Here is a 12,451-nt window from a genome sequence, read left to right as displayed (position 1 = left end):
ATCCCAACCCCAATTTTGTGAGCATTCATGGCCCGCCACACAATTTCTATTCTCCAATGTGGCCCTCAGGCCAAAAAGTTTGTCCACCCCTGGGCTAGATTGTGGTATTTTGAGGTTGAAGAGTGCCTTACTCTCAATTTTTTTAGTGAATCCCCCTGAAGAATAAGGTACTATACTTACAGTGAATAACAGTGTCACAATCTGGCCCAAAGTTCTTTAAGGTTAAGGCTCTTTTTATACTATGAACTGCAAAAACTGTTGTCATGTCTCAAGTGTGATGTAGCTACTTAATTGCCAGAAACATTTTGTTTTGAGACATATTAGGCCAAATGAAACCCCTCCATTGCATGGCACGGGGCGGGGGGGAGAAAAGCACAGTAAAGAGGTGAAGTGAGTCTGGGAATTCTACATGCTGTAGTACTTTCCCTCCAAGCCAAAGAATCTCCTGTACTTGGTTTGTCGTTACTTATTTTCATTTGCATTGCAGCGGTGCCTAGGAGCTCCAGCAGGATTGGGTCCCATCCTGTTAAGGGCTGTACAAACAGACAGATAGACACAGTCTGCCAGCATCCATGGGTTCTGCTCCCAGATAGGTAGGTAGGAATGTGCAGAGGAGCTACAGCATCTCAGACACTATAGCTCAGGATGAATGAGGATGTTATCATCTGAACTGCCTAGGAATATGGGGCTCCAGCACTGTGCACAGGGCAAATGTTCCACTGAGATCATGTTGTATCTGTTGTTCTCCTCAGGGTCCACGCCACAACCTGTGTCCCTTTTGAGCTGCTACTAAAGGTAATCAACAATTTTTAAAATGTTTTTCTGATGAAGAATAATATTTTTTTTCTAAAACAAACATTTTTGTGAAAAAAATCCTTTTAAAAACATAAATCTCCTGAGTTTTTTGACAACAAATGAAAACCAAAATGTTTTCAGAGTTTTTGTTTTGTCTTCTGCCCACACCATTTTGCAGTAAAGGGATGAAGGGGAAAAGGAAGGGAGAGGCAAGGGGAAAGCCAATTCGGGAAACTGAAACATTTTCATTTTGGGTTTCAACAAATGAAAAAAAAATCACCAGGTTTTCTTGGGAAAAAAATCAGAACATTTTAAAAATATTGTGAACATTTTTGAGCAAATAAAAATTAAAAAATATTTCCCCAAACACGTTTACCACTTTTCAACCAGCTCTAGCTGCTACCAGTTGCAACACTTCTCCTCCCTCTTAAGCATATACATCATTTTCTTCTATTAGTATTTCTTTATATTAGTATTTCTCCTTCCAATCACAGTAAGAAATTATTTGGCCTATCATTATTTGATACAGTTTACATCATGGACATTTAAAAAAAAATTTCAAAATATGGAATAAAGATTGAAAAATACTCTGGCCTATTCAACAGTGTTGCAATGAGCAAAATGGGATAAATTACACAAGTCACAGTTACTACATGAATCTTCTTGCAAATATTCTTGGCAAACTCTCAGAAAGAAATGTAAACATTTACAGCAAGTTTTCCAGGGATAAATATTTTAAAATACTTTCTAAAAAATTGAGTTAGGAATTCTTAGTCCAAATTTTTGTAAAGACAGGGTTAAAGATGTAATGAGTAAATATCTATTAAATTAAAACATCAGCATGTTATAGATAGAAGTTAACCAACAGTTGATTTACCCACTCAGAGCCAGAAAACCTCCCACACCTCCATAAACAGTTTGGTTTATAGTACCTATTATAGTGTCCATTCCTCAATGAATCAAAACCCCTAATCAGTCTCATCTGCCTTGTACAATATCTACTGATTGGAAGAGTCCACATATTTGAAAAATTATGGCATGAAATTAGGTACTTGGTTATTTTATGTTGCATAATGGGCAGGAATAATGGGTTAGAATTACTTTGCTTTTAGAACCTTAACTATGAATTTTCTGATCTTCATTCACATTGGTTTCTTTCATTAGTGTTCTACTAATGCCGTTTTAGTTTAACTGACATTTATTTACATCCTGAACTATACCTTTATGGCGATTTTTGTCTGGGAATTCTGGAAATAATTTTGAAATACAAAAGAATAGTTCATTATGCTTATAAAACAAGGATTATGCTCACCTGCTGGCAGAGGAGAATACATGTAAATCTTGAGTTTGGTACTGGCTTTGTGGGACCCAGTGGGTAACATGTGAGATGAAAGGCTCCAAAGGCTTTACAAATTATATTTGGATTTCGGAGAGTGAAGAGAAAGAGAATGTGGGAAAGTGAAACGGGAACCTGCTGTTTAGTTCATGCATAAACTATCCGTTCAGTCAAAGGTCACTCTTTTTTCCCATTAATTTAAAGGATCGCATATGAAGTGCAATTTAAAAATAAAAATACAGTCAGTCCTGTTTTAGGTTTGTCGTAGCCATGCAGGAGTGAAATAAAGGCTGAGATGGGACTTAATTCTAAACCTCTATTTAGATTTGCCTCCAACTTTCCAACAGAAAAAGATATTTGAAGATTTTTTTTATGCATAATCTTAATTGTAAAGTCATTTTTTGTGAAAGTTGCAGACAAATCCATTTGGCCACTTTTGATGCACTTTCCAAGAAAAAAAGTTTTACGCCTTCTTTGGCAATTTGAGAGTTCAAAGAATGAGGTGTTTGCACTTCTGGAAAATTTTGCTAACTTTTTTATGGCTTTTTATAGCTCAGAACTGTTTAGTCTAGATACTCCACATTTTATTTTCATCTATTGGTCTTGGTGAAGACTGGAGTCTTTGGACAGTTTTAGTGGTGAGCTGTTTAGTTATTAAATACAACTGATACAAACATTAAAGACTCTGAAGAGTTAAAAAGGTACAAATGGAATGGATGCTTTGGGAAGCCTGTAGGTGTACATAAAAGTTGATGTGAAAAAATTGCCATGTACAGCAACTGACAGAATAGGAAAGTAGAAAGAACAATAAATATTCTGTATGGAGCACCAGCAATGGCTGTTTCAAACCATTCTTCAGGAAACCAGGAACCATTCATTCAAGGACTGGTCCAAATATCTGCCAATTGAGATCTTTGGTTTTTACTTTTATTTTTAAAAAAATTACCAACTCATCACTAAACTATGTATCACAGACTACACAAATTTGTTGACAGTCTTTTGTGTTTTTTAGAAGCACCCTATTAACCTTTTTATTTTGTAGTAAATTTTAGAAATCAGTATTGACTGGTTCTTTGCCCAGGCTGCATATAGAGACTTCCGTAAAAGGAAGACAGTTACTTTGGGTCCAGTTCTCATCTTCTGTACATGTGGAAGTATAAACTTTATGGAGACCCATGTAGGGATAGTTCTGTTTCCTCCACAGAAATCTGTCATTTATAAAGCTATGTGATAAGCAGCAATACTTACAAATTCTCTGTTGAAAGATAGAATCAGGAGTCTATGAGTGGAAAAGATAGTCCAGTGGTTAGGGTACTAGCCTAGGACTCTGGAGGCCTGCATTAAGTCCTTGCTTCACTGCAGACTTCCTGAGTGACTTTGGACAAGTTAGTCTCTGTGTGCCTTGGTGCCCTTCTATAAAATGGGGATAATAGCATTGCCTTATCTCACAGGGTGTTATACGTATTGTGAGATGCTCAGATACTACAGTAATGGAGAACTACAGTTGCTTTACAGTCTGTCTACTTAAGGTACCAATATATCCCTCAAGTCATGTAGATTCTGAGCTACAGTGGAGCACATAGGCAGCCCAGGTAAAGCAGGAAAAGCACCTCCCTGTGGGCTGCCTCTTCTGTGTTGTGTCTTTTGAGAGACAGTCTCTGAATCCATTAGTAGCTAGAAGTGCAGGAAAAATGCAAATGTAATGGTCTGTAAAATGTTCCATACAGATAAAAGATCATTCAGGACCATATTCTCCTGGCTCTTGCACAGCTATACAAAGTGAGGATGGAAAGCATACAGGGAGTGTCTCTTGTGTAGGGAGCAGCCAAAAGCCAGCTGCTTGCACTCTTTCAGAAAGAAGGTGTGGGAAGTGTTAACACTGCCAGCAATGCTACCTGGCCGAAAACAGGTCTGGGAGTGGGTGAGATTATGATTGTGTCTAGCAGTCCCAGGCAACTGGTGCTACGGTAATTTAAAGCTACTCTTCCGAAATGGAGATAAAACCTCCACCATCCTTCATTAGCAGGGATTTAGTCTGTGAGCTTTAGCACCAAAAGAGCAGAGCTCTACCATGTGAGCTGAAGGAGTATTTCCATTAGCTGGTTGCAGTAGTAGGTTCTTATCTACAATTTGGACTAGACACTACATAGGGACACAATCTACTTAGCCACTACTTGCAGGCAAGCTTTCCCCAGCACCTCAGAAGCATTTTTCCTCTTTCTGCAAAACACATCCGATCACTGCGAAGGTACATCTCCATGCTCTAAGGGGGGCTCAGCCCTTAATGACTTTTGTGGTACAAGATTGGGACAATAACCACAACAGAACCCTCCATCTTCAAAATAAACCACTCTTTTCTGGTGTTAGTAAGTAAGGCTCTGTGAGACTCAGTTGTTTGGCCACAGAGGGACTTGCACGCACTTCTCCCCATTTTGTTTTGCTTTGATTTGTGCACCTCTTGCATCTTACTCTGAGTGCTGTGGTCAAATGAAGGGTAGGTTCTCAGCTCTAGGTAGTTTCAGACCCTTGACCAGCTGTGAGGACTTTGTCTCCATGAGGCAGCAACAGAGAACTCAGTGTGATATGCTCACACTCACTCCTGGTATGGTAGGAGGAACTGACCAAGCATTGGCCGAAATTTGCCTCCCTGTGGAGTCTTCCTGGCATATTTTCTGGGACTTCCTCTGTAGGACACCAGCCCACTGCATCATAGATGTGTTGCTCAGTCACCATAAGCTTGAAAACCTCTGTGGCATATGTGACTGGCTTGCTACAGCTAGCTTGGAATAGCATGTCCTTTTGTCATTCAGGAACCTCCAGGATTGTTATGTCCTCCAAAATGTGGAATGTCTGCAAGGACTGAGAAACCTTCAGTAGTAAACCATGGCACTCTTCGGGCTACAAAGGTCTACAATTTTTAAACATATAGCGTATGTAAATTTCACCTACCATTGTGTGTGCACTCTTTTCACTCTGCTTAACTCAGCTATGCCGACGGAGCTCCTGGGAACTGAAGCGTTCCTCTGAGAATATAATGAAGCTGAATTATGCAAAATATCATACCATCAGATTCCACGGGCACTTTTCTCTGAGGATGCACTGAACCTCTTTTAAAGTACTGAGACAACAATGTACTATTTGATGTCTGCTTTCAGGTCCTTCCCCCTCTGCAGCCCAGACACACACCAGCAGGACCTGGGATTCCGAACTGTCATGGAGCAATCAAAGAGGAAGTGCTTCCATGATGAACTTATGGTGGACATCCAGGACAAGGCCAACAAACCAGTACAATACCAAAGGGAAAAGGGTTCATGGCAAGTGGAAAGGCACAGACAGGCTACAGAGCACTGGGAGTGAATTACAGGAAAACCCTGGCATCATGAACTTGTCCAGTGCAGCCCACTTTGGCGTCCATAAATCAGGCTCTGTGATTCACAAGGGCCTGTATAATAATGGAGTAGTACCTTTTGTGGTTCATGTGCTCCTTGAGCGGGGCAAACTATGTACACGTGATTGCCATCAGTGGCCCCAGTGAAGTTTGGAAACCCCATTCTCTCAAAACCAGCTATTCTGAACACCAAAAAATACAGCATAGATTTCAAGATGACACTTCTCGGTAACAATAAACAATACGCTCTGAAAAGCAGCCAACTGTAGTGAAAAAAACCTTGTCCAGTTCAATATTAATGATTAAATCTAGAAATAAAAAAAACAAAAAGAACTTCTTTAGCATGCAACCTAATAAAATAAATTATCAAATTTTACTATCGATTTGCAGTAGACAAAACATGATTCACTTAATGTTTGTAACATGCTGGGGAGGAGAACTGCTAAGTATTTTATTATTAAACATGGTAAACTCACTAACATACATTGTGGCACCATTGAACTTACAGATAGTTTTAGGTTAGGGATCATTTACTGGTCATGCCAGTAAACAAATATTGCTCAAGTCATTTAGGAAATGTTGTTCCCTGTGACTAACATCCACCAGCAAATTACACAGGCCTGCTATTTATTACCACTTAGGTGATATTATGTTCTGCACAGTTTAGCCTGTCTCCACACTAATCCTTAAGGTGTGTTTGTTTTTTAAACATCTATTTTGAGTTTAATTCAAGTTGGCTGTAGTGCTACACAGCTGACAGCATGGCAGCGGGGGGCGGCTGATCGTTACCAAACTTGTGCCCGTAACATAGTGTACTGTACGACTGCGACTCACATATGCCAGCTTGAACTGACTAAAAAAATGTATTGTCACGTCAGTTTCTTTATTGTCAAAACGTGGAATGGAGGGCCCATAATGAACCTTCTTTCTGACTTGTGTGTGTCAACAAAATCTTCAAACAAAGGAAGGAAAATCTGTTGTGGACAAGTAAATGCTATGTATAGTTGCTAAATATTGGTGGAAAGTGGTCTTCCCTCTTCTGCCCCTGCACCCATCTACAGTTTATTTTCACTATCATGCAATAGTGCAAATAAACTTTTATTTTTTTAAACAGAATAATCTCTAAAGGTGAAGCCTGGGGAAGCTTGGCTCTGGATCCAAACTTGGCAGCTCAAACCACATCTACTCTTTTTGTTTGTTTTTAAGAATTTGCTTCTAATGGAGCTCTTGAAGTGAGGGTCAAAGTTCAGAGAGCTAGGCTGGAGGACTTTATTAGTATTCTCAAGACCCTGTCTTGAAGTTTAAATGTTAAATGGGAAGTGTGACATTTCCAGAACTCTTTGTGGGTTCAGTTGTACTTGAATCTGAATCAGAATTCCTCTGTGTTCATCTTGCCTATCAGAATTAAAAGGCCACAGTATGCATGCTGTACGCTTTGTATACACCCTTCATTTGTAAACTGAATGAAGTACACATTCTGCAGCCATTCTGCTGTGTATTTGCGTTTCTGCAAGCAACAGTCTGAATTATCAGATTTTAAGTCCTAGAATACTGAATTGTAATGAAATGGCCGGCAACCAGTTGTGAATTTTAAGCAAGCTGTGTAAAATAATCAGCTGCATCTTAAGGAAAGAAGCCCAAAATCAGATATTTTTAAGTTCTGTTAAGATTTCTTATCTAGCCCTGTTAGGGAGTACACTCTAGATTCAAAATAAAAATCAAATTCTAGGTTGGTAATTCAAGGTCAAGTAAAACTTAATGCTAGGGTTTATTTCAAGAATACCACCAATTAGCTACAATCACCTTATCAAAATGTTGTGATTAATGGAATAGAAGCTGCACTCTGGGCAAGGAAGATCAGTGCTGACAATTTCCGAGGGTGTGGGTTTAATAAGATATCATTTGTCACACTCAGCAATGCTATTCCAGAATTATGCCGAGATCAAAACCCTGATTGGAATCTATCAAACCAATAACTGCCGTTAGCCAAGTGACTGAGCAGTTGTGACAACAAAGCTTGCTGTGGGTACTGTACTATGAAATGAATATGTGAAGCTGCTGCCAGTGTGTGACAAGCCCTGGGACAAGAGAGTAGCAGCATGGTAAGTGCAAACAACAATAGCACAGGAATAATATAAAAAGTTTAGGAGGTGAAATTAACAGGCCATTGATAGATATTTATTTCTGAATAAGAGACATTCAAGTAACATTTAGGTCTACTGCTTGTGATTTAAACTCTCAAAACATATGCAGGGTAGTTTAGATATCTGCTCATCTAATCTCATTATAGAAGCTCAGTCCAGCTCCCATTGAATTCAAAGGAGCCTTGTCCTCACTGAGATATTCACAATTCTCCCATTGTTGGTCTAGCATAGACCTAACAGAAGCACTGCGTTCTTTATTATTACTATTTGCTTGCTGATAATGCTGAAGGGCTGCAGCCAGGAATCAGTGTGTTAGACACTGTACAAACACATGTTAAATAGAAACTCCCTGCCCACAAGAGTTGACATGGTGGTAGGTAAAAACACTTATTCTGAGTCTACACTAGTGATTCTATCATTGCTTGCCTCCATGGAGCTACACTGGTGTTAAACAGTTAATGCTGGTGGACAACAGCATCGATTCTCAGTGGGGAAGCAGCCTGGTGTTTCTGTGTCAGTGGAAGTAGGTTCTAACCTATGGTCACCTAAAAAGAACTGTATCCTTCCTAGCTTCAAGCCTTGTTCTCCTTATTCAGGCAAGTTGTCCCATTGAAGTCTTCAGTGTTATTGAAATCTTGTAATGTTGTTCATCTCGTTGTCTCCTTCGTCTTTCCTACATGCTTTTAACCTTTTATCTTCATTCTGTGGCATTTTTTGGCTCTTCTGTACCTTTATTATCATCTAAATATAGTAGCACTTCAGACTGTCTCTCTCACTACTGTAACTTTGGCTCTCATTAACTGATTCTGCATGCAGTTATACCTAGCTTGCATTCTAATCAACTTTGGCAGATTATGCTTTTAAGTAGTTCTTTAATATTTCTCCACTCTCATTTGCAGTGATGGTGATGCATTGTAAGAACCCTTCACATGTGTCATTGTGGTTGCATCTTGAAAGAAAAAAAGTCTTCCAAATGGTTTGGGTGTGAAAAATCTACCCAATTTATCATAAATCATGTTTTTATTTGTAAAAACCTCCTTATAGAAACACGTGGTTCATTAAACTTTCACTGGTAGCTATATTCCCTGTCAGTTCTTTACTGTTTGGATTTAACAATAATTAGAATGATCACTGCTGCAGACATTACCACTGTGAAAAGCACATATCCTGAGGATATCAATTATGCCTAAAATTATGGCTCATTTTTGTTTAAGACATTATTGAGATGTGTTTTCACATCACAACAGACATATGGTACTGCATTAAATACACTGGCAAATAGTTCTGAGCAGTGGGGGAATGTATTCATGGTAATAAGGCCAATATTAATTCACATATAGAATTCTGAATCTTTAATTTTTACCCATACTAGTGTATTTGAGCACAGTATATATGTTTGAGTTCAGGGCTTGTGAGGTCAGCAGGGTTTCTTTTTTGAAGTTACCTAAAATAGTTTTTCATGAGGAGGACAAAGAAGGTGAAATCCCAGCCCCATTGATATCAATGGCCAAAATAACTTTGTCCCTGGCTTGGTGGAGATGTCTTGGATCAAGTGCTTAATGTTACAGGGATCAGCCCTGCAAAGTGCTGGACATTCTGACCCTGATCCAGCAAAGCATTTCAGTATGTTTTTAACTTTAAGCATGTGCTAATTACCTTGATGGTTCTGGACCAGAGTGCTCAGCACCTTGAAGGATCAAGTTCTTAAGCCAGAACCTTTTGGAATAGTGAGGAAAAAATTACAGCTGGGACTGGCACTAGGCAGGAATAATTTTTGCAGTGTTGTATTTGTTGTGAGGTGGCTACAGTTTGAGTATGCACAAGCCTAAACTGTGCTATGTTTTTGCTGTTTACGAACCATCTCTGTTCAGAGCCATATTCTGTATGGTTATTGGGCCAAATCCTGGAGATCTTACTCATTCTATTTAGGCAGAGTTCTCATGAACTTTAGGGAATGTCTATACTGCAGTTGGGAGGTGTGATTGCAGCACATGTAGACATACCCAAGTTAGTTTTGGCCTAGCTAAATTCTAGTCCCCCAGCCTGTCCAGGACCATGGATACATACTTGAGCAGCTGCAGCCTGTGGTACCTTGACTTCACTGCTACTGTTACTTGAGAGAGCTTTTCTCTAGCTAGATCTCAGCTTAATAAGGCATGTCTGTATGTGCTGCAATCATACCTCCTGAGTAAGAACTGCAGGATTTGGCCCACTGTACATTAATCAGATGAGGATAATTTATTGTACCTGTGTCCACGCTTGTAAAAAAGGAAATAACCTTACTCCTAGGGTGAAATCTTGGCCCCACTGAAACCAATGGTGAAACTCCCATTGACTTCAAGAGGGCAGGATTTCACTTCTAGAGTCCAAAGCTTCCTGACTGCTCAGAAGTTGTGACCATTTTGAGTCACTGCCTTTTGCATAGTTTCTTGGGACACAGGTTGAGGGACATACAGAAGTGTGAGGACCAGAGCTTCCTACTGAATCATTCTGGCTGTTGAAAAAGAATAAATAATGGGGAGAGGAAGTCAACTCTTCAAGCTAATGCTAATCTCTGTGTGCATCTAGTATTCAAATAAAAAGAGTTATAACTGCAGGGTAGTCCAGGTTCTAAGAAGGAAAACTAACATATCATGTTTGGCTGTTCCTTAGGAGCCCAGGAACCAAATAACTTAATATGTGTTTAAAGTACTTTCCTAATATGATTTCCCCATTTTTCTAACCATAAAGTGCAACTTCAATATAGTAGGAATGTTTTTGGGCCCATTTAGAAATGTATTCATTGAAAAAAAGAGTTCCTTTAAAGAGAGAATTTACTGGAAACAAACAACATATCTTTAAAAATCAAAGTTATTTAAATCAAATGAAGAGTTGCTTTCAGCAGCTTGTCCTTATCCCCAGGTTTTAATGAAAGCAACCCACATCAGTTTAATGTTCTTTCCAGTTACAAAATCTCAGCCCTGGCAGTCTTTTCCTCTACTTTACCACGAACTGCCAGAAACGAAAGATATTTCCCATTTGCTGTCTGAAAACTGAAAACGAGAAATCGTGTGTCACTTAGCTCTCATGTCTGAAGCATAGGCACAGTAGAGCAAAATATTTTAATGCCGCCTTCATTTCAGACCTACGTATTCAGTACTGCCAATGCCAAAGGCCCACCAAAACCACAAAATTAAAAAACCCCCAAACTCATAATTTTTAAGCCAATCTTGTTTCTTTTTAATTTGCCTTCTCATTTGTGAGTCTTTAAGGTACATTTGGGTAACATTTTCAAGCTTTTCTCTGCAACCATCAGAAATAGAAAGTTGATTTTTTTTAATTGCTCAAAACTGAGTTTCTCATCTAGTTTAGGTGCTGGAACTTTAAGGAAAATGCCAAATATTGCAAGGATCCCAATAAAATTGTAAGAATGGACAATAGTATTAACTTCCATTCAAAAAACCCAATTGTGTTAAAATCACTTTGCGACCACATTGCAAAGTCAAGCTCTCAAAAGTTAGGACAAACGAAATTATAATGCAACCTTAATAAAAGTGTTGCTACTACTCCACCTGTAACGATTGCAATAATCAGATTTAATTGACTACAGAGATAGGGCAATCTACACAGAATACTAATCAGAATAGTCCTGCTAATACTTTGTCATTAAGAATAACCTTAGTACTTAATAAGAAAAGAGAGCTGTGTTAGTTGTGTTCATCAACATCGCTCCAGTTCAGTTTCTATCAGTATTTCTATTACAACCCCCTAATTCCAATGACTTCATAATTCAAGTTTTATACAAAACTTTCACAAAATCCTATATTCTATTTTACATGTAAATAAAAAGAAAGAACACAAATTAATCAGTGGCATAAAACTAAGGCAATGGAAAAGGGAGATATTGCACTGTAGTATCAAGATGCAAAGGTTAGCCTTCGAAGTGACAGCACTGCCAGCATAACTCTCCTCCCAGATGCTGTCATCCTGTTTCCTGTTCTACTTGTATCACTTAGACTTTAAGCATTTTGGGGTAGGAAATCTGTCTATATCTTTTCTGTAATGTGATTTGCACATCTATGGCATGAGATGAATAGTTTTGGTTTGAGTAATTTTGGAATCAACTGACTTGCTTCATTTTCTGGTAGCAGCTTCTCAAGGAAAACAGCCCCCTGGCTAAATTCCCAAACATCATCAAGTCAATGGAAGCTGATTGCTTTTGATCATTTATTTTTGATCATTCACACAATTATGTAATGGGGTGGGAGCACATTTTGTAAATCCAAATATGTATTTTTATTATTAGAGCTGGTCAAACTTCTCCAAATTTTTGATTTTTCAATGAAATTTTTCATCAAAATTTTGAGAGATGATTGGAAAAACAGGATGATTTTTGTATAAATATGCTATGAAGGAGTCATCTTGTTTTTTAACCAGCTATGGGACCGATCAAAGTTTTCTGAATTTTGAACTTTCAATGAAAAATTTTCTCAAAATGTTGACAATAAAAGGGAAAATTTTTGCAAATATTAATGTGAAATATGGTCTCATTTTTTATCAGCTCTAATTATAATATAATTTTTTTCTTCTAGCAGCAAATGTTATCTCTGTAAAATATAATGTACATATAATGGGCCAAATTCACCTTCTGTAGCTCTGTAGAAATAAACAACAGTTTTAACTGTGCATGTCTCTTCATGATGATTATGACAGCTGGAAAACAACTTTATGAGTATGGAGTTTTGAGAAACAAAACAGTTACTAAGTATTTTCACACATAGCTGTATTTCAGACAGTCACTGTTGTGAC

The 12,451-nt window shown here is 38.4% G+C and overlaps 1 long non-coding RNA gene across 1 annotated transcript; it reads left to right on the top strand.

Annotated features, from left to right (window-relative positions):
• Positions 1-217: 217 nt before the first annotated feature.
• LOC119567424 lies at positions 218-12,220 on the top strand. Its single transcript, XR_005227441.2, has 3 exons — positions 218-593; positions 753-795; positions 5,287-12,220. It is a non-coding gene; the product is annotated as an uncharacterized LOC119567424 (long non-coding RNA).
• The last annotated feature ends 231 nt before the right edge of the window (positions 12,221-12,451 follow it).

This window comes from Chelonia mydas, chromosome 11 (assembly GCF_015237465.2).
Source record: "Chelonia mydas isolate rCheMyd1 chromosome 11, rCheMyd1.pri.v2, whole genome shotgun sequence".
Classification (NCBI taxonomy): Eukaryota; Metazoa; Chordata; order Testudines; family Cheloniidae; genus Chelonia; species Chelonia mydas.
This window is presented reverse-complemented; position numbering and strand designations above follow the sequence as displayed.